Source organism: Sminthopsis crassicaudata, chromosome 1 (assembly GCF_048593235.1).
Source record: "Sminthopsis crassicaudata isolate SCR6 chromosome 1, ASM4859323v1, whole genome shotgun sequence".
In the NCBI taxonomy this organism is placed as follows: Eukaryota; Metazoa; Chordata; class Mammalia; order Dasyuromorphia; family Dasyuridae; genus Sminthopsis; species Sminthopsis crassicaudata.
The window spans coordinates 133,846,517-133,870,715 of NC_133617.1; positions in this window are offsets into that span (position 1 = coordinate 133,846,517).

Below are 24,199 nucleotides of genomic sequence, written 5' to 3' on the forward strand. Positions count from 1 at the left end.
CTGAGGGATTAGAGAAGGTTTCTTTAAGGACCTACAATCTAATATGAGGTGTTTTTTTTTTTTTTTTCCCTCCTGAGGTAATTGGGGTTAAGTGACTTGCCCAGGGTCACATAGCTAGGAAGTATTAAGTGTCTAAGGCCAAATTTGAACTCAGGTCCTCCTAACTTCAGACTTGGTGCTCTATCCACTGCACCACCTAGCTGACACCCCACTCCACTCCACCCCCGAGTTTTTTAAAATAGGGAAGAGTTCAACAGGCAAAGTTCAAGATGAATTCTTTTTTTTTTTTTTAGACTCAGTCTCAGAGCTTCTTTTTTTATTTTATAATTATAATTTTTTTTTGACAGTACATATGCATGAGTAATTTTTTTTATAACTTTATCCCTTGTATTCATTTTTCCAAATTTTCCCCTCCCTCCCTCTACTCCCTCCCCTAGATGACAGGCAATCCCATATATATTAAATGTGTTACAGTATAACCGTGATACAATATATGTGTGTAAATCCAATTTTCTTGTTGCATGTTAAGAATTGGATTCCGAATGTATAAGTAACCTGGGTAGAAAGACAGTAGTGCTAACAGTTCACATTCAATTTCCAGTGTTCCTTCTCTGGGTGTAGTTGTTTCTGTCCATCATTGATCAACTGGAAGTGAGTTGGATCTTCTTTATGTTGAAGATATCCACTTCCATCAGAATATATCTTCATACAGTATTGTTGTTGAAGTGAATAGTGATCTTCTGGTTCTGCTCATTTCACTGAGCATCAGTTCATGTAAGTCACTCCAAACCTCTCTGTATTCATCCTGCTGGTCATTTCTTACAGAGCAATAATATTCCATAACATTCATATACCATAATTTATCCAACCATTCTCCAATTGATGGACATCCATTCATTTTCCAGTTTCTAGCCACTACAAAAAGAACTGCCACAAACATTTTGGCATATACAGCTCTCTTTAGCAACTTTAGTATTTCCTTAGGATATAAGCACAGTAGTAGCACTGCTGGATCAAAGGGTATGCACAGTTTGATAACTTTTTGGGCATAGTTCCAAATTGCTCTCCAGAATGGCTGGATGTATTGTCAGTTCCACCAACAATGTATCAGTGTCCCTGTTTTCCCACATCCCCTCCAACATTCTGCATTACCTTTCCCTGTCATTATAGCCAATCTGACAGGTATGTAGTGGTATCTCAGAGTTGTCTTAAATTGTTCTTATCTGTAGTGATTTGGAACACTTTCATATGAATGGATATAGTTTCAATTTCATCATCTGAAAATTGTCTGTTCATATCCTTTGATCATTTATCAATTGGAGAATGGTTGATTGCTTACAAATTAGTGTCAGTTCTCTATATATTTTGGAAATGAGGCCTTTATCAGAACATTTAACTATAAAAATATTTTCCCAATTTGTTACTTCCCTCCTAATCTTGCTTGCATTCATTTTGTTTGTACAAATTGAATCAAAAATTTAACAATAAATTTCTCCTTCATTTTCTGAATATAATTGGTTTATTTTTTAAAATCACTCATTATCATAAAGAAAAACTACATACTTCTATTAATTGGTCTCAGAGAGAAGAATAAGGTTCAATAGGTAAAAGTTATAGGAAGGTAGATTGATGAAATAACTTTAAAATATAATTAGAGTTATTCAAAAGTAGAATATTATCCTTACATAAGTGTACCTCTATGTTTTCCATCTGTGGGTTAAAGGTGCATCAGTGTGAATGTATTCCCATATTATCTCCAACATTTGTCATTTTCCTTTTTCTCATGTTTGTCATTTTGATGATTTTAAGTAAAATATCGAATTTTTAAAAATTTTACTTCCCTAATTAGTAGTGATTTGACACATTTTTTCTTCATATGTCAAATAAAACTGATAAGAAAATATCCTTATTTCTCTTCTACATTTATTAGAAAAGATTTTAGTTTATCACAACTATATTGGTATATACTAATGTAGGTATATTTTAAGGAAAATATTATCTGTTCCTGTATTTTCATTTTTTTAAAATGGAAATTGGCATATTTTGCCACAATCTTTTTCTTCTTTTATTAATTTAATCATATGCTTTTTGATGATATTTTTACTAATATGGTTAAATAATTTTATAATTTTCCTAATATGAAATGACTCCTGCATTCCTGGTATGAATTTTATTTTTATATTATAGGATTTTTGTGATGTATTGTTTTAGCCTCTTTGTTAATATTATTTTTATCTATGTTCATTTGAGATATTTGTCTGTTATTGTCTTTATTTTGATTTTTCTTAGTTTATCTATCATAACTATGTGTCATAGAAGGAATTTTATATTCCTTATTTTGCTATTTATATAATTTATGTAATATTGGAATCATTTATTTTTGAATGTTTGATAGAATTCCTTGGGGACTCCATCTAGTGTTCTAGGCTTTTTTCTGATTTTCTGCATTTGTTTAAGAGGCTTTTATATTCTTAAAAATAATTAATTTTTACATTATATTATCAAAGAACAGGAATGGTATAGAGAGAATTTTTTACATGAAACATAAATTTGAATTAGATGGCCTTTATAATTTCTGCTAATTTTAAGGGTCTTTGATTTCAGGATATGAAAAGTTACTTGCAACAGAACAGCAAGTAGAATATGTGACTTTCTTTTAGGAAAAGAGATAGAGGCTTCAGTAATCAGAATCTTTTAGTAATTATGACAGTTTAAAGTTGTTACAAAATCCATGGAAATAATAATATTCTTTTTCCTCCTTTGGAGGAATGAAAGTACTAAACTTTATGAAAATCTAAAATAGCAATCACAGAACAGTATCTTATCTCTGTATTATTGGAATAAATAAATGTTTGCTTTAATTTTAAGACTTTGACTGAAATCATATCATTTAAGAAGATGAAAAAACATAAAGATAAATAGCTAGCATAAAGATTTTAATGTAGGAGTTGACTAAATAATCTGAAAGTAAAAGTTTAAAGGCCGGGAGTTCTATATCTACCAACAAACAAAATTATTTATTAGCCAAAAATCTATTATAAAGTGGAGTGTTCTCAAATTTATATCTCTCTTCTACTCAGACTGCACTTTGCTTTACATATTTCCCCAGAAAATGGAAAAGTAAAAGATGATGAGGTGGAAGGGGTCATTTCCTACATTCTTATGATCCAATAGTTCTGTATTCTGTTGAGTCCTTTGACTAGGCCTCACTACAATTTTCAAAGGATGTAATTCTTTGCTATGTTAGACACCACATTCTGTTTTTTGCACAGAATAGATTCCTATAGGTTGTCATATTGGATAGATCTAGTTTTCTTCCCCAGTTGAAACTATTTTTACTCTGGCCTTTCATACTGGATCACATAATACCTTTTTATGAACATGAACAATAATTTGGCATTACCTTATCATGTCTGATTTATGGCACATATTTAAGACAAAACGCACTAACAAATGTATATGTATATTTCATGTAAGTATTGCCCTAAATATGGTGTGAGGAATAGATGCACATGGGTCAACACACACACATACACACATATATATGTATATATGCATATACACATTTGTATATAAAATTCAGGTCCCTTTTATTGAAGTTGTATATTGTTTTAGTTCCAATTTTACCTATCATGGTGACAAACCATTGATTATTGGTGATTCAGACTAGTAATTTCATCAGTATAAATAACTCTGGTATAGAAATTCGCTTCACCAAAATAGATTGGCCATGCATGTGTAACATAATAGAGAGTTTCTTCATAGTGGTGAAGGGGTAAGTGAATTGTTCAGGATATCATACCTAGTCTATATCAGGAAAAGGACTTGAATCTAGATTTTTTTTTCCATTTAAAGACTGATTTTCTAACTATTACATCAAACTGCATTAGAGGCTGCTCTATAAATTAATAAGCAAACCTGTTGAACTTCTCAGTCAATACTTAACATTATTATTCTTCCATAAAAGACTATTTTTAGTGAATAAATGTTAGAAACATATCAACTCACTTAGATATGGTATACCAATCAGCTCATTCTAATCCAGTATTGTGTGCTACAGATATAGAACTGGGATTAGTCACAGCTGACTAGCAGTTGCTTAGGGTACAATTTATAGAACAATATGATTGAGGGGCAGCTAGGTGGCTCAGTGGATATAGCACCAGCCTTGAATTCAGGAGGACCTGAGTTCAAATCTGATCTCAGACGCTTAACACTTCCTAGCTGTGTGACCCTGGGCAAGTCACTTAACCCCAGCCTCAGGGGGAAAAAAAAAAAGAAGAAGAAGAAACAATATGATTGATACTTTTAAAATATCATTAATTACAACTAAATGAATTTTTAATGATGGAAGCTTTTTGCTCTCCATGGCATATAATGTATTGAATGTATCATAACTCAAGTTGAATACTCACTATCATAAAAACCCATTTTAATGCTTACATTATATCCTTCTTGTTATATATTTCCAAGAAACAGAATATCACCATTTCAGATAAATTAAAATTAGGGGTGACAGACTGGAGAGAGGTTCATGGCTTCTATTGGGGGCTTTCTGATATAGTATAAATTATGATGCTACCTCAATTAATTTATACATATAAAGCTAAGTCAATAAAATTTCTAATGAGTTTTTGCCTATAACTAGATAAAATAACATTATTACAAAGAATAAAAGATCTAGAATTTCAGGAAAATAAATTTTTTAAATATATGAATGAGGGGGGCAAAGAATTACTAGAAATGCATATATATAAAATATATATATATATATTATCAAACATATAAATATATATATATATTATAAAATATATATTACATATTATAAAACATGTAAATATATATATATTATAAAGCAACAGTGATCAAAAGTATTTTATATTAGCTTAAAAAATATAAAAAGTATCAAACTAAATAAGAAACAGAAACTATCAAAAATAATAGTGTTTGATGTACCCCCCCAAATACAAATTACTAAAGAAAGGGCTCCCTTTATGTAAAAAAAAAAAAAAAATTCAGAGAAAACTGAAAAAGAATTTGGCATAAATTTGTATTTGTATTCTACTATTGTACCGTTCTACCATCTATCAGATCTACCATCTGGACTATAATGAACAAAATTGAAACTGCATATAAAAAACTGATATAGTCAAAAATAAAAAGAAAAGTAAATTAAGTACTTTTCACAATTAAGATAAAAGAAGATAAAGTTTATAACTTTAAAAAGACTTTATCAGAAGGGGCAGGGCCATGATGGCAGAGAAGATAGAAAGAAGTTACTAAGCTCTCCAATTCCCTTTCTACCAACTATTTAATTCAGCCTCGAAAATAGTGCTTGACTGGTAAAACCTATGAAACTTACCAGTGGAAGAGAATCTGAAATATTGCCAGAAAAGGTTTGACTTGAGGTGGTGGAAGTAGACCAGTATAAGGCAGGGATAGAAATGGGAGCAAGGTGGCCTCTGTGGTTGGAAGGGTTACATAGAGCTCTCTGCCATAACCTGACTGCTTTGCTTTGGTGGTAGAGTAGTGAACCAGCAGAGAAGTTGGAGCCTGGAATAGAGGGTACTCTGAAGCATGCCAAAGCCTGAGAGGATCTGGCTCTGCTCACCCAGGACTGGAAGTGACTCAGCACAGACTATAACATAGCTCTTCACAGTATTCTGCAGTAAGGGGTTCTTGTTGGGGGGGGGGGGGGGGGGCAGTCACACATAGCAGGGACACAGCCTGGGGCAGCCTCTCATCTGTACAGTGAAGGGCTTGGCTGGGGGTAGTGGAATTTCCCCAGCTTGACTGCGCTCCCCAGGCAGAGACACTTCTGGTTCAGTGAGGGTTAGCACGACTGCCAATACTCAAAGCCAGCGTTTGTGGGGGGTAGTGATACCTTTGCTCCTTAACCTCTAGCCCCAAGGGAGTCACTAATCCTCACAGTGGGGCTCCTCACAGGGCACTTACACAGCCTGGCTCATGATACTCAGGCATATGTGGTGTTAAGTGTGGGTCCATGCCTAATCTCTGCCATATTAATTTCCAGTTTTTCCATCAGTTTTTGTCAAATAGTGAATTCTTATCTCAAAAGTTGGGATCTTTGGGTTTTCCAAACAATAGATTGCTATAGTTATTATCTACTTTGTCCTGTGAACCTAACCTATTCCACTGATCAACTAGTCTATTTCTTAGCCAATATCAAATGGTTTTGGTGATTGCTGCTTTATAATATAGTTTTAGATCAGGTATAGGTAGGCCACCTTCATTTGATTTTTTTTTCATTAATTCCCTTGAAATTCTTGACCTTTTATTCTTGCAGATGAATTTTATTGTTATTTTCTCTAGGTCGTTAAAATAGTTTCTTGGGAGTCTAATTGGTATAGCACTAAATAAATAGATTCATTTAGGGAATATTGTCATCTTTATTATATTCACTTGGTCTATCCAAGAGCACTTAATATTTTTCCAATTATTTAAATCTGACTTTATTTTTGTGGCAAGTGGTTTATAATTTTGCTCATATAATTCCTGACTTTCCTTTGGTAGATTACTTCTCAAATATTTTATGCTATCAACAGTTATTTTGAATGGAATTTCTCTTTATATCTCATACTGTTGAATTTTGTTGGTGATGTATAAAAATGCTGAGGATTTATGTGGATTTATTTTGTATCCTGCAATTTTGCTAAAGTTCTGAATTATTCCTAATAACTTTTTTAGTAGAACCTCTGGGGTTCTCTAAGTATACCATCATAACATCTCCAAAGCATGATACTTTGGTTTCCTCATTACCTACTCTAACTGCTTTAATCTCTTTCTCGACTCTTATTGCTGAGGCTAGCATTTTGAATACAATATTGAATAGTAATGGTGATAGTGGGCAACCTTGTTTCACTCCTGATCTTGCTGGGAAAGGTTCCAGTTTATTGCCATTACATATGATGTTTACTGAAGGTTTTAAATATATGCTCCTTATTATTTTAAGGAATAGTCCATTTATTCCTATACTCTCAAGTGTTTTTAGTAGGAATGGATGTTGGATTTTATCAAATGCTTTTTTACATCTAGTGAGATGATCATGTGGTTTTTGTTAATTTGGTTATTGATATAGTCGATTTTGCTAATAGTTTTCCTAATATTGAACCAGCCCTGCATTCCTAGTATAAATCATAGTGTATTATCCTGGGAATGATTTTCTGTAATCTTTTTGCTAGGATTTTATTTAAGGTTGTAGCATCAATATTCATTAGGGAGATTGGTCTATAATTTTCTTTTTCTGTTTTCAACCTACCTGGTTTAGGTATCAGTATCATGTCTGTGTCATAAAAGGAATTTGGTAGGACTCCTTCATTCCCTATCTTTTCAAATAGTTTATATAGCATTGGAGTTAATTGTTCTTTAAATATTTGGTAGAATTCACATGTAAATCCATCTGGTCCTGGGGATTTTTTCTTAGGGAGTTGAGTAATAGCTTGTTCTATTTATTTTCCTAAGATGGAACTGTTTAACCAATTTACTTCTTCCTCTGTTAATCTGGGTAAGCTATATTTTTGAAGTTATTCTTCCATTTCATTTAAATTATTGAATTTATTAGCATTAAGTTGGGCAAAGTAACTCCTAGTTATTGCTCTAATTTTCTCTTCATTAGTGGCAAGTTCCTGCTTTTTATTTTTAAGACTAACAATTTGATTTTCCTCTTTCCCTTTTTTAAATCAGATTTACTAAGGGTTTGTCTATGTTGTTGGTTTTTTCATAGAACTAATTCTTAGTTTTATTAATCAATTCAATAGTTTTGTTTTAACTTTCAATTTTATTAATCTCTCCTTTTATTTTTAGAATTTCAAGTTTCATGTTTGTCTGGGGATTTTTAATTTGTTCCTTTTCTAGCATTTTGAGTTGCAAGCCCAATTCATTGACCTTTTCTTTCTCTGTTTTATGCAAGTAGGCCTCTAGAGATATAAAATTTCCCCTTATTACTACTTTGGCTGCATCCTACACATTTTGGTATGATGTCTCATTATTGTCATTTTCTTGGATGAAGTTATTATGTCTATGATTTGCTGTTTCACCCAATAATTTTTTAGTATGGGATTATTTTGTTTCCAATTATTTTTAGTCTATTTTCCCCTGGCTTTTTATTGAATACAATTTTCATTGCATTGTGATCTGAAAAGGATACATTTATAATTTCTGCCTTTCTGCATTTGAGTTTGAGGTTTTTATGTCCTAATATATGGTGAATTTTTGTATAGATTTCATGAACTGCTGAGAAGAAAGTATACTCCTTTCTGTCTCCATTTAGTTTTCTCCAAAGATCTATCATATCTAACTTTTCTGGTATTCTATTCGCCTCTTTGACTTCTTTCTTATTTATTTTGTGGTTTGATTTATCTAATTCTGAGAGTGAAAGGTTGAAATCTCCCACTATTATAGTTTTGCTGTCTATTTCTTCTTGCAGCTCTCTTAATTTCTTTTTTAAGAATTTAGATGCTACATCACTTGGTGCATATATGTTTAATATTGATATTGCTTCATTATTTATGCTACCCTTTAGCAAGATATAGTGTCCTTCCTTATCTCTTTTAATTAGATCAATTTTTGCTTTTACTTGATCTGAGATCAGGATGGATACCACTGCTTTTTTGACTTCACCTGAAGCATAGTAGATTCTGCTCCAACCTTTTATCTTTACCCTACATGTATCACCCTGCTTCAAGTGTGTTTCTTGTAAAAAACATATTGTAGGATTCTGGCTTTTAATCCAATCTGCTAACTGCTTCCTCTTTCAATTTGGATAATGATATAAAATGATTGAAGTAAACAAAAATGATTTATTAAAGTCAATTTTTAAAAAGACATCAGTAAAATACAAATAAAAGATGTGATATCTGAGAGGCATGAGGACAAAAGGTGAGGGAAGATAAAAAGGAACAAATTGAACTTTATGAACTCAGGATCAGGAGACAGTTCTTTATTCTGAAGCCCAAATCTTTGCATCATTAAAGAAATATTGTAACAGCACTAGTAATTAAAAGAGATACCTAATTTAGCGTTCCTTTATAGTTATGAATGTATTATTTCCTTATTGAGAGGTTCTATATTTTTCTTTCTCCACCCTGATTAATCTCTCAACTCTATCTTCCTTTCAAATGGATTGGGATTACATCAATTAAAATTAATCATTTAGTAACCAATTTTATACAACAGAATCTATCAATTAGTTTATATTTTGTGCTTGATAAAAATAATATCTATATGAATTTATTAAAATGATTTGCACAACAATAAACATAATATTAAATTATATTCCCCATAATAGTATCAGGGGTGATAAGGGATCTTGACTATCACTGACTGAAAATATTTGTGTGTGATTACTTTTCATGTTGATAAAACTTAGTATTCTATTCCTTTTCTAACATTATTTAATAAGAATAAGAGGGGATATACATTTGAAATGTCATTATCCATACAACATACTGATTATAATTCCACTAATTCACTAATTACAATTACTGATATACATGGCAATGTATTATATTTGTGAGTCACGTGAACCAAAGAGGAAGAATTATTTATAAGGCATAAAACTTCAATTACAGAATTAAATTCATGCATCATGGAAAGGAAAAATTACTATATATTACTTTTAAGTTTTCAATAAAATTTTAATGGTAGCACTTAGTAATATAGTAATACAGAATCTGTAGAGATGACATTAGTATGCATACATATGTCTATATAGACATAGGCACACACATATACACTTTAATTAGCTTCACCACATTTTACCTTGTCAGCTCCAAGTAATCTCATAGGACATAAAACTCATTCTTCAAAAAAAGAAAGAAATGGCACTTTTTTTTTTATAGCCTATCCTCTCCTGCCTCTGCTCCTAACTCTCTTGATTTTTCTATCATATTCCAATAACTTTCTCATCCTCAAAAATGTCTCAGTGTTTACAAGCTTCTCGTCCTGAAAGAATGACTGATTCCTGATTCTCCTTTCTCAAGTTGGTAAGGTTTTCCTGAAATTACTCTTTTATGGAAGGGTACATGCCAAGCATGTTTACTTCTTCATTCCTTTCTTGCATGTGTCTTTTTAGTACTTATACAGTGCCTGGCATGTGGTAAGCACTTAATGCTTACTTATTAATTACCTGTTAGCTACAACTTTACACATGAAAAGCAATATATTATGTAGCACAATAGGGATAAAAAGTCTCATATTTGAGCTCAAAAATCAGTTTCACAAGTAAAAAATTAGGAAGGCACACCTTCTAGTGAACTGCAAATGCAAAATTATATATGGAAGTAAAAGAAGTAATTTCATACTTGAGTTTGTACCTTTCATAACTAAGTTAACCCATTTAGAGCATTAACTCATGTAAAGGGCAGAAAGTCTTAAAAGGTGTGCTTGAATCAGACTGTGGAGCACTTAAGGTTAATTACCTATTGGACAATAACTCTATTAGCATATATTTGGAAAAATGGCCCTTCTCAATATTCATGCTTACTTGATCTTTTGGTGTATACAGATAATCCTAGGAGGAATTAGAGGGTGGAGTGAGACAAGCCAGACTCACTTTGCTGCAAGACCAGGAGAAAGGAGGTTGGTGGAGAGCTTGTGGCAGTTTTGTCCATTTCCTTCACTTCTCTCCCTAAAGACCAAGGACTTTTGTGTATCCTGACTCTGGCTGATCCTGAGGTTTCCAGGAACTCAATTTCACAATCTTAGTGTCATTCTTGATTCTTCATGCTCACTGACCCCACATATTTAATCAATGTCCAAATCTTGTAATTTCTCTTTATAACATCTCTCACACATGTTCCCTTTTCTTTATTTCCATAGCAAATTCTCAACTCAGGTCTTGTAGCCAATTGCTTGGACAAGGTTATTAGAATAATCTCCTGTTTGGTCTTCCTGTCTCAAGACTTTCTTCAATGCAATTACTTTCAACCCAACAACCAAAGTGATTCCTTAAAGGCCATGCCTGGCAAACTATGTTATCTCTGTCCTCAATGAATTAATTCCACTGGCCCTTTATTACTTCTTGAACTAAATATCATTTCTATTATTTGACATTTAAAGCCCCAAACTCCTAACTTCCTAGACTACAGTGTTCTTGCATATTATTCCTCCCACCTCCTCTGCAATACTCTGTTTTATTCATGTTGACCTTCCTCATACATGACACTTTATCTCCTATCTCCATATGTCTTTGCTCTGATTGTTGTCCATAATTAGAACATAAACAAGTGTGGAGTCTTAGACTGAGCCATTCCTGATTCTTCCACTTGCTAGTATTCTAAAGCTGTTTTTTTTTTAAAAATTATATTGTATTTACTTATATATGCATATATGTACATATTGGAATATAAGATTTTTGAAAAAAAAGGAATTACTTCACTTTGTCTTTGTATATACAGAGTTTGGTAGATTTCTTGAGCACAGCAGATGCTTAATAAATTCTGGGTTCTGAATAGATATGTAGCCTGAAGAAGAGACAATTTGAGAGAAAGGATTAGAGTGGAAGGATAGAAATCTGTCATCAAATATTTGAACGTACATCTTTTTGCAAGTAAAAATACTGGATCTGTTCTCTTTGCCTCCAGAGAGTATAACAGTTTAATGTTAGAAGTTATAAAACCTGTTTTATATTTGATATGAAGAAAAACTTTACAATGTTCTTTCAGCATCTGCTTGAAAGCCTTCAATGAAAGAAAACACATACCTCTCAAGGAATTTTAGTCCATTTTTGGCTAACTCTTGTGATTAGCAACATTTTCTTGACATGGAGCCTATATTTGCCTCCTTATAACTTCTGGTCATTATTTTTAGCTTTGTCGCAATGGGCCAAATATAGCAAATATAATCTCTTTTCCACATGACAGGTCTTCATATAGTTATGCTTAACTCCTCCCCCAGAGTCATCACTTCTCTGGGCAAAATATTCCTACTTCCTTCAAGCAAGAACTGGAGACCCTTTACCATTATTTCTACTGTCCTCTGCATTCTTTTTAATTTATTACTTTTCCATATTCATAAAATTTTATGTTATTTTATCTGATCATAGTTTTCATATTTTACTGTTTCCTAACTCAATAACCTCCCTTCCTTTTTTCACCCAATCTAAGCTCTAATGGTTGTCATCTATCAACTCCCTAGGATATTCTTCCTTTCTCATGATAATCAGTGTAATCTTTTCCACATCTCCCCTGTCCTAAGGTACTTCAACATACATATTGATATTCCCTCAATTACTGTAGCATCCTAGGTCCTCATCTCCTAACTACAGTCTTCAGTCCCTGCATGATTCAGTTCTTTCCCAGATATTGTGCTGTAAACATTCTTCTCCCTTACAAATCTTTGCCCCTTGAATCTACTGTCACTTTGTCAAAATCCAAGCGGTATTACTGTCATCATCTTTTTCTTTCACGCTATCTGCTCCTGAATGGAAGGAAATTGTACAATTCTTCTAATTGAGTCCTCTTCAATTTTTATTTTATACACTCTTAATTAGATCCACCCTTTATCAAAAGGATTGTTCAAGATTTGAAGAGCAGCTCTTTCCACCAGCCTTTCAGCTGAATACCTTTCTTTATACTTCATTGGGAAAAAATGATGACACCTATCTGGCTGCTTCCCTCCTCATCTCGTATTATTCAGGCATCTTCTCCTACCATCACTCCTATCTCATATGAAAGAAGTAATCTTTCTCTTTGCCAGGGTAAACTTCTATATATATATATATATACCCTTAAATTTATCCTTTCTCCAATTCTCTAGTAAATTTCTCTTTCACTCAATTTTTTATCTTTTTTCTCTTGTAATCTACCAATTCCTTCATAAACATACACATGCTTAAAAAATTCCTTACTTGATCCTATAATTCCTACTTGGTATTTCTTAAAATTATTTGCACAATGCTTTGTATGTACTAAGCACTTAATAAATGTTTGCTTGATTGATTGATTTATTATTTTTTGCAGAGGGAGTTTTCTTGCTATTAATATCTTATACTATTGTTGTTGCTCAAGTGTTTCAGTTGTGTTCAATTCTTTAAGACCTCTTCGAGCTCTTGACAAAGATACTGCAGTGGTTTGCCACTTTGGTCTCCTATTATTTTACAGATAAGAAAACTAAGGCAAATGGGGTAAGTGATTTGCCCTGGGTAAGGAAACTAGTAAACATAAAGGGTTTAGTCAGATTTCTACAGTCTTGCCTACACAGAGATCCTTTGGTTAGAAAGAAAAAATAACAATGAAATGACTTCCTTATATGCATTATCTCCTAAACAGGAACATATATTTTTTCAGTACTATAGAATATATTAATATTTAATATTTAACATCCAAATATAGCCTTAAAATGTAAACTTATTTAAAGACTTCTATTGAATTTTGTCTGGAAGATTACATATAATCTCTTCTCCCTCATTTTTCCATTAAAAGTAATCTTTCAAAGATATGCAAATGGCAATACTAAAAGAGAAGTGTTAGCATAGATGAGAACTTTGAGGACTCAAAGTAAATGGTATTTATTGGCATAAGGAAATGGACTTTGTGAAGGAATGACATCTAAAACCGTAGGAATGCTATTTTAATCCTTTTTAAAAAATAATTCTGATTCAAAATCTAGTTTCTGCAACCTTCTTAATAAAGCAAAACCACTAACTTAAGGGGCTACCCAATAAAATATAAAGGAAATTTCATCTGATTTTAAGGTTCTTGTGAATTTGGGACTAACTTGTTTTTGCCTTTGTATCACTCATTTTATGCCATATTAGCTGATGAAAAATAGGTATGTAATAAATGTTTGCTTTGCTGATCCCTGAAGAACACAATGGAATAAAGTTACATGAAACATAAATACTTGACCAGTTAACTCACAGAATCATAAGATTCTTCATTTTAGAAGTTATGTTGTTAAAATTTCAGGAATATCTTTTAAGAATTACATCAGTTCTAGAATTACTGAGTGATCTGGCGAGATAATAATTAAAATGATTGAATGGTTTTTTGGCTAGAAAAAGTTGTGGAGCTTCCTTTCTTTAGGTCTCTGGTTATTGCAACTCACATCAGTACAGAGCTACTCCATTAGAGCCATCTGGTCATAGCATATGTGGAATGAATAACTATTTTCAGTCCAATTTCTAATACAGGAATATTACAGCTCAAGTGCTCTCATCACAGACACTACAGATTGATATAAGCATGAGTCAATTTTAGTAGGAAATTTATAATTTTAAGTCCACAAATCTTTACAAACCTAAACAACACTGTTCTTTTTATTTTTAATTAATTAGCATGTTGATATTTCTCCCATCTTCCTTGGAATAAAAAATAAAACTAAACCTTTGTGAACAATATTCACATTTAAGCAACATAAATCCCTGCATTGGTTATGCTCAACAATATCTTATTCTGCACTTTAAACCCACCTTCTCTCTATCATGAGATGGGCAGTATCATTCATTGTGTTTCCTCTGGATAAAAGTTCTCAATTGCTTCAAAATTATTTGCTTTAAATTTTTTATTATAGTATACATTGTTCTTCTGGTTCTGCTTAATTCATAGTGCTTCAATTTATGTAAGTCTTTCTCTGATATGATACATTTTAACATTTCTTATGACACTATGATATTTCATCACTTTTCTTTACCATGATTTATTCTTATGCTTTCTGATATAAGGGATGGTTATCCCATTAGTATTCAGCTTTTTCCCACTACAAAAATAAAGTGCTGCTATAATTTTTTGTATAGATAGATCCTCTTCATCTTCTTTGATTTCTTGAGAGTATAGACTTAGTGTTGGTCCAAAGGAACTAGAGTATTCAATAGTTCCAAATACAGGAGTTATAAAAATAACACCAGCTTGTTTTTAAGGAAAATTAGTTTTAATAATCCTAAATAAGAATTTAATAATCTCAAGAAGAATGTTCAATTGAGAAAATAGTAGTGTGGTAAGACACAGAGGAGTCCAGATGTACTATAATTACTCTTTTGGAGCTTAGATACACCATATTGGTATGCAATAAAATCTCTTTAGATTCTTTCTCCAAATTGGGGTGTTCTAGAGACTCTCTAGTAGGACACTTCCAATCCAAAGTATTCCCAAACTAGTGGCCGAGTGCCTAAAGTCCATTCTCCCCAAAAAAGTCCCCTAACATTAGAGTACTTCAGACAAGGTCCAATGGAGTCAGTACAGCCAAGATGCAAAAGAAAGAACTTAGACAAAATCCATTTCCTAAAGGCCTTCAAGCCTATGGTAGAAACCCAGCAATGAAATAACTTCTGATCCTAAAAACAGGGAGAAAAATATTATGGAAAGGGAAAATCCCACGTCTCTGTAGCAAAATAGATCCCCTTCAGAGCTTAGCATTTGAACATCCAAGGATTCTTTTGAAGGAGAGGTCTAGTCTGGCCCATTCTACTCAGGAATGTGAAGGTCATTGCTTACACCTTTCATTTTCAAAGTTTAACCCAAATTCAGGTCTCTCAATGAGGAAAACAGGGAAAAATCTGACCACCATAAGGAAAAAACAACAACTTTTTTTTGAGATACCTAGGTGGTAAAACTCAAATTTAATAGCATCCCTACAATAAGTCTAGACCAAGCCTCAAGGAAAAATGCTCTGACAACAAAAACCATAAGAGTACCTAGAAGAAATGAAAGAAGATACAGAATGGAATTGGAAGGAAAACAATTGACATTAGAACTGAAGGTGTAAAATCTTTCTTGAAAACTGAACATACTTTGCCTAGCCGTACCAGATCTAAAACTATATTATAAAGCAGCAGTCATCAAAATCATTTGGTAGTGGCTAAGAAATAGAGCAGTTGATCAATGGAATAGGTTAGATTCACAGAACAAAATAGTCAATGATTATAGCACTCTAGTGTTTCACAAACCTAAAGACCCCTGCTTTTGAAATAAGAACTCACTATTTGACAAAAAAATGATGGGAAAATTGAAAACTGGTATGGCAGAAACTAGGCATTGACCCACACCTAGCACCATATACCAAGATAAGGTCATGATCTAGACATAAAGAATGATATAATAAACAAATTAGAAGATCATAGGATAGTTTACCTCTCAGATCTGTGGAGTAGGAAAGAATTTGTAGCCAAAGAAGAACTACAGATCATTATTGATCACAAAATAGATAATTTTGGTTATATTAACTTAAAAAGTTTTTGTACAAAGATTAGAAGAGAAGTAATAAACTGGGAAAACATTTTTACATTCAAAGGTTCTGATAAAGGCCTCATTTCAGAGAATTAACTCAAATTTATAAGAATTCAAGCCATTCTCCAATTGATAAATGGTCAAAGGATATGAACAATTTTCAGATGAGGAAATTGAAACTATTTGTAGTCCTATGAAAAGGTGCTCCAAATCACTATTGATCAGAGAAATGCAAATTAAGACAATTCTGAGATACCACTACAGTGTGAAGATTCTGGACTCTAGAATCAAGGAGGGATCCTTGGCAAAATTCCTGGTAGTTTTGTCTGTCTTCTTCACTTCTCCCCCTAAAGACCAAGGACTTTTGCTTCTCCTGAATCTGCCTGATCCTGAGGCCTCCAGGGAGCTAGTTTGGACTTTACATTTTGGTGCCCAGTGTGTGAACCAAGAACTCTAATTACACTGAAGAAGTCCCAGCTGACCAGGAATAGGGTGACTATTTTAATAAACAAACAGGAAACTTAACTTGGTTAAGAGCTAAACTAATAATTCTCTTTTTCTAACTGAAATGGGGCAGATATTAGGAAAAGATTCTCCCCCACCCCAAAGGAGATTTTACAGAAAGCATACTCAGACTGATAAAGAGATAGGGTTTAATTGTAACTTGGGAGGAGATTGATGGACTCTTGGATACATTAGAATGTACCTCCCCTTGGTTCTTCAAGGAAGAAGAAATAGAGGCAGATAAGTAGAAACTAGTGGGAGATCAATTATGTGAATATTATAATGATAATGGTCCTGTTTCAATTTCCAAGGAAACATTCTATGTATACAACTTAATACAATTGGCCTTAAAGAATCCCACGTTATAGAAAAAAAGAAAAGTTTTGAGAATAGCCAGATGAGGAAGTGTGAGGGAAAAGAGGAAGTCAAAGAACAGCTTTATGGCAATATCACCAGAGGGCATGAGGACTTAAATGAACTTGAAGGGCATGGTTATTCTCACTCTCACAGCCCAGCTTCAACTCCTCTTACACCAGAGCAGACTCTTGACCTGCTCCCCATCCCCCATCAACTTCACCTTCCTGGGTGAAGAAAGGAGGAGGAGTGGGAAGAGCAGTGATATCACCAGCACCTCCCCCCCAGCAATCACCCCCTCCTATGGCTAGATTACAAAAGGCACTACTTAAAGCCACAGAGAAAGGGCAGAATACATCTGATTTGAGAATAGAAATGTATCCTGTAGTTCAAGAGTTTAACTCTTCAGGTCAAGAAAGTAGAAGATACACTCCTTTAGATCTAGAAATCATCAAAGACCTAAAAAAGGCTTGCACTCTTTATGGAGCTACATCAGCTTATGTTAAGATGTTATTACAGATTTTGGCTTATGAAATTTTAATCCCTAGTGACTGGAAATCTATAGCAAGGGTATGATTAGAACCTGGACAAAACTTGTTGTGGCTTTTTGAATATAGTGAGCTCTGTAGGATACAAGCCCCAATGAAACAGTCAAAGTGAAGTTAATACTCCAATCACCTATGACCAACTTACAGGTGTCGGTTCTTATGCAGACACTTCAATACAGATTAATTACCCCATAGCAGCATATGATTGAATTGCTTCTGCTGCTATCAAAGCATGGGGGTTTTATCCCAGGTAAATAAAACAAAGGAGAATGCTAGTTTCTTACCAAGTGCTAATGAGATTATGAGATATTAGGTTCTTACTAAGTGCTAAGTCAGTACTTGACAATTCACTAGTTCCGGCCATGACTGGGAGTTTTACTTGCGAATTTCTGGGGAAGAGCTTGCATGCTTAGGAGGAGCAAGTTCATTGGTTGAAGTAATTTTTCCCAGAAGCCCCTGCATATCCCCTGTCACAATTTTTCCCTTTTCCCCCATTCCTTTCTCCACCTGGCAGGCAGTCCAATACATGTCAAATATGCTGAAATACATGCCAGATCAAATATGTGTATTCATATCCATACAACCATCTGGTTGTGCAAGAAAAATCAAATCAAGGAAGGAAGAAAAAGAAAAACTGAGAAAAAAAGACAAAATGCAAACAAATAATTACAGAGAGGGTGAGAATGCTATGCTGTGTTCCACCCTCTGTTCCCATTGTTCTCTCTTTGAGTGTAGATGGCTCTCTCATCACTGAATAATTGGAAATAGTCTGAATCATGTCAATTTTGAAAAGAGCTATGTCCATCAAAATTGATCATCATATAGTCTTGTTGTTGCTGTGTACAAGGATGTTCTGGTTCTGCTCATTTCACTTTGCATCAGTTCATGTAAGTCTCTCCAAGCCTCTGTGAAATCATCCTTCTGGTCCTTTCTTACAGAACAATAATATTCCATAGCATTCATATACCATAATTATATCCCTCACTTTTGATGCAAAACCCAAGCAGTTAATTAAACAAATTCAATGAATTCAAGAAATGATCAGGAGAAATACCTTTAGATATAAAAAAGAAATTCAAATAATGTAAGACTGCTCTATGCTGGATTAGAAACTATAAAAGGGAATGAAATAGCATCTTTTGAAAAGTAAAGGAATTCAGGATGTAGACTAAGTCTTAGTCTAACTATAGCTATAAACAAATCTTAGTTTAAGTATTGCTGTAAAAGTAAAGCTTGGCCGAAGAGACAATCAAATAATTCTTTGTGGAGAAAATCTGGTATCTTAACAAACCACTTGGATTTAACAAACCTTAGAAAACAGAAATATAACAGATAAATAGGACCCAAAGATGATGACAACAACCAACACTAACACCACCACCACCACCACCACCACCACCACCACCAACAACAACAACAAAAAAAAAAAAAAAAAAGAGAGAGAGCACTCTGATTTCTTTATACAAGTACCTAAGAAGACAAGGTGAAAGACAAATGAAAGACAAATAGAAGAGATGGGAGAAAAATGAACTTGAAATATCATGACCCATATTTCACAGCATCCTGCCATGAAATGAATATGTGTTGTTTTTGTTTTATTTTTGTTGTTTAGGAAGGGGACTATTTTTGTTGTTTAGTCAGTGAGAGGTTACACAAAATGAGAAAAGAGTAGAAGAAAAATGGAAGAGTATATGTTATGTGTCCAATCAAGTGAAAGATTAAAAATGAAATGCGAAGGTCTGGGCTACATCCTCTGAAGGGCTCAGAATAAGTCCTTGTCAGGATAAGCAAAAGTCCTTGCCCCACATTGTGGACGCCAAAATGTAATGTGCTGTTGTCTCCAGAAGCTGCCAATCGCTCTCTGGGAGGAGATCTGCTGAGTCAACTCAAATCTCTCGGACAGATTCTTCTTCCTGTAGAGAACCATTGTCTCCAGACAGTTGCCGTTGACTCTGGTCCAGAGTAGTGACTTCCCTCTTTTATCCTCCCAGAGAATGCGTGTGGGATAATGCAAGGGCTTCTGGGAAAAATTACTTCAACCAATGAACTTGCTCCTCCTAAGCATGCAAGCTCTTTCCCAGAAATTCACAAGTAAAACTCCCAGTCATGGCCAGAACTAGAGAATTGTCAAGTACAAACTTAGCACTTAGTAAAAACCTAATATCTCATTATCTCATTAGCACTTAGTAAGAACCTAACAGGAGAAGCCATCATGAAAATAGTACAAGGGCCAAATGAATCGTTGCTGATTTTGTGAGATGTTTACAGACAACTGTCATATGAACTATTGGTGAAAATGTAGCAACAGAAATTATGATAAGGTAATTTGCTAAAGAAAATGCTAATGAGGTTTGTAGAAGAATTATACTAGGACTACATAAGGATGCTCCTTTAGAAGAGATCATAAGACACTGTGCCACAGATGGAACAAATACCTTTTATAGCCAGGCTACGATGCAGAGTTCCTAAGATCTGAACATGGGAAGACTGCATCCCTTTTGGCAAGAGATTTTCAGAGAAACTTGTCAATGCTTTCAATATGGTAAAGAAGATCATCTGAAAACTCAATGTTAGCATAGAGACTGAGTGAGAAAACAGGGTGAGAAAACAAGACCTAAAACCCCATGTACAAAATGCAACAGAGGTTTCCCTCAGGCATCAGAATGTAGACTGATTCAGGAAAATGGGATGGGGGGGGGGGCCCAGCCCCAGGGCCTAAGTCAAAAAAAATATTTGGGGCATTATGGCAGCCAATGCTACACACCCAAAGAGCCTTTAGAAGTTCAATACCCAGACATGACCAATCAGCCAGGAAGCAATCTGATGGAAGGAAGGGATTACAATTGGGGAAAATACAGTTTTGTAAGCAACTGGAATAACTGAGATACCCCCTGGAGAGGTAAATTTGTTTCTCTCCAGCCTATGGATCCATTGCCTCCAGGCACAGTAGGCTTGACCATTTCATCTCCTGAGAGTACTTACAAAACAGTGTTCATCCATACACTCATATGGGAAACTGGGGAATGTATAGATAATACTCCAGTCACTAATATAGGTATAGAATGTGTGACTGATCAACCAAGAGAAGTAGTAGCACTAGCTTTATTGATACATAACCCTAATAAGCAATCTGGTGATAATTGCCCAGATTCTGGCTCCAAGAAATAAAATCCAGGAATATACTGGACAGCAGCTGTGACAGCTGACTATCCTATGCTTACTATCATATAAATGGCACACCATTAGAAGGATTGGTAGACATAGGTGCAGATCATGCAGTCATTAGAGATGCCAACTGGCCCAATCACTGGTCAAAGATTAAGGCAGGCATCTATATGTCTGACATAGGAGAATCAATAGCAGCTGAAGTTAGTGCTACCCTTTTGAGATGGACTTTTGAAGGTGAAACAGGAGCTTTTACTCCTTTTATAATTTAAAAAATCACCATCAATCTGTGGGGAAGAGACATTTTACAAGTAGGATTACAAATGAATACTTCGGTTTTTTAAGCAGGGCTGCTGTTGAAGGCCTGCCAACACTCTCACCTATTCCTATTCAGTGGAAAACTGATATCCCAGTGTGGATAGAGCAGTGGTCCCTAGCCAAAGATAAAATTCAGGTCTTATTAGATATAGTGCAAGAGCAACTTGACCAAGGACAGTTGAGACTTTCTCTAAGTCCTTAGAATTCCCCTGTATTTGTTGTAAGAAAGAAATCTGGAAAATGGAGGATGTTGACTGATTTAAGAAAAGTAAATGAACAGATGAAAACTATGGGAAATCTTCAGCCTGGACTTCCATCTACTATTCAATTGTCTAGAGAATGGTCTCTTTAGTTTATAGACATTAAGAATTGTTTCTATTTTATCCCTCTAGATAATGAGGATATGAAAAGATTTGCCTTTTCAGTGCCCAGCGTTAACTTAACCAAGCCTTATAAAATATATGAATGGACAGTTTTGCCACAGGGGATGAAAAGCAGCCCTACTATGTGTCAAACGTATGTTGCTGCTGCTCTTACTCAAGTAAGAAAAGCATTTCCATAAGTAATATTGTTACATTACATGGATGATATATTGTGATATGCACCTGAGTAATAAATGTTAGAAACATGTCTACAAAAGCCCATAGAAAGACTAAGGAACTACAAATTGCACATAGCTCCAGAAAAAATTCAAAGACATGCTCCTTTTCAATATTTAGTATATGAAGTATACTCTAAGGTACATACAGTACAAAAACTTTCCTTAAGAACAGAGAAGCTAAACACCTTAAAGATTTCCAGAAACTGATAGGAGATATCCAATGGATGCATCCAGTGTTAGGCTTGGTTACCTATCAATTGCAACCAGTATATGACATTTTAAGGGGAGACAGTGCTTTAAACTCACCGTCAGCTTACAAAAGAAGCTCAAGAGGCTTTGAGAGAAGTTGAACTTGCTTTATCCAATGTGGTTGAAAGAGTCACTCAAAAATTCTTGGAAATATCAGTTTTTGCTACAAAAGAGGCATCCACAGCAGTCCTTCACCAAGGAGACAGTGTGATAGAGTGGGTGAACCTCCTACCACAACCAGAACAAAGTCTTACTCCTTACCCAATGCTTGTGGCTAGAATTTTATTAAAGGCTATTAAGAGAGTAGTACAATTATCTTGGATAAGACCTCACAAAATATACACATTCTATACTAACACACAAATTATTATGTTGCGAGACCATTCCAGAGTGGCAAATTTTATTGGCCATTGCTCCAAATTTTGCACATGGGTCTCCATTAAAGATAACCCAGCTACTACATAATTGGCAATGGATTTTTGAAGAAAAGTTTTCTAAGGTTCCTCTTAAAGGACCAACTATCTTTACAGATGCCTCCAAAGAAAATATTTGTGCTGTATACTCTCATGATTTAACCATAAAGAGAGTAGTCAGAACTCCTTTTCAGGCCATTCAGCAGAATGAATTATTTGCAATCATGCTAGCTCTTACTTATTTTCCTAGAGACATAAATATTATTTCTGATTCAGCCTATTCAATAGGTGTGGTACAAAGAAATTATCACAGCCCAAATAAAATTTGCAGCTTCTAATATTTATCAGCTCTTTAAGGAACTTCAAGAGCAAGTGAGAAAGTATCCAGGTAAGATTTATATCTTGCATATCCACTCACATAGTGGATTCCAGGTCTTATTTTTGATGGAAATTCAAAGCAAATAGCCTTTTAACTATGTTAGCCAGTACTCCTTTATTTCAGGAAGCCCAAGAATGTCATTTTCAATATCATCAAGCTGCTCGAGCTTTACATTTACAATTTGGAATAACAAGAGAGGAAGCTAGGAGCATAGTAAAAAGCTATACAGCTTGCCTTCCTTTCCACGCTCCTACCCTCCCTCCAGGGAAGAATCCTCATGGTTTGAGACCTAATGAAATTGGCAAATGGATGTGACCCATTATAAATCTTTTGGTTGTCTGTCTTTTATCCATGTTGTGGTAGACACATTTTCAGAATTTATTTTTGCAATACCAGCAGCAAAAGAGACAGCCCAAGTGTCACTGAATTCCTTATACAAACATTTGCAATTATGGGTGTGCCACAAGCAATAAAAACAGATAATGGACCTGCATATACTTCTAAACATTTTGCACACTTTTGTGCACAGTATTTTACACACCACTGGCATACACTTTAATCCTCAAGGAAAGGCAATAATAGAGTGGGGAAACAGAGACATTAAGACACTCCTCCAAAAACAAAAGAAAGGGGAGACACAGGTAACCCTAGAGAAGTTCTAAATTTAGCTTTTTTATACTATTAACTTCTTGACTTCTGACAAAGATGCACTGGCTCCAGTAGATAGGTTTTATAACCCACCAGAAGGGCAGTGTCCAGTGTGAGCAGCTCCATTATCTTTAGATAATTGCCAGGTATTGTGGAGAGATCCAGAAAGAGGTGAATGAAAGGGACCAGATAGATTAACTGCTTGGAGAGAGGGTTTCTTGTATCTCTACAGATGGAGAAGGAAGCAGATGGGTACCAATGAGCTGTACTTGCCTTGTCCATCAGAGAGATGGAGCAGATCCTTGAAACAAAGAAGACCCAAGAAACATTGGGTGGTTCCTTTGCTGACTGTGCCCACCACTGAAAGAGCATGGTAGTTATGGTGATTGACTCATCATGTACATCAAAAATTGTTGGACTTCAAAACTGTCAGAAATTGTTTGAATCCCTGAGACATGAAAAGACATGCAGTACTTAAAAACCCTCAAGGATCATTGGATTCTCTGAGACATGATAAGACTATTGTAGGACTTAAAAACTCTCAGGAATCATTGGATTCCCTGAGAAAAGATAAGAGTGTTGTAGGACTTGAAAACCTTCAGAAATCATTGATTCTCTGAGACATGATAAGACTGTTGTAGGATCCCCAGGACAGATGGATTTATATGTGAATTCTTTCACACATTTAAAGAACAATTAACTCCAAAGCTATATAAACTATTTGAAAAAATAGGGATTGGAGTCCTACCAAATTCCTTTTATGACACAGACATGGTACTGGTACCTAAACTAGGTAGGTTGAAAACAGAGAAAGAAAATTATAGACCAATCTCCTT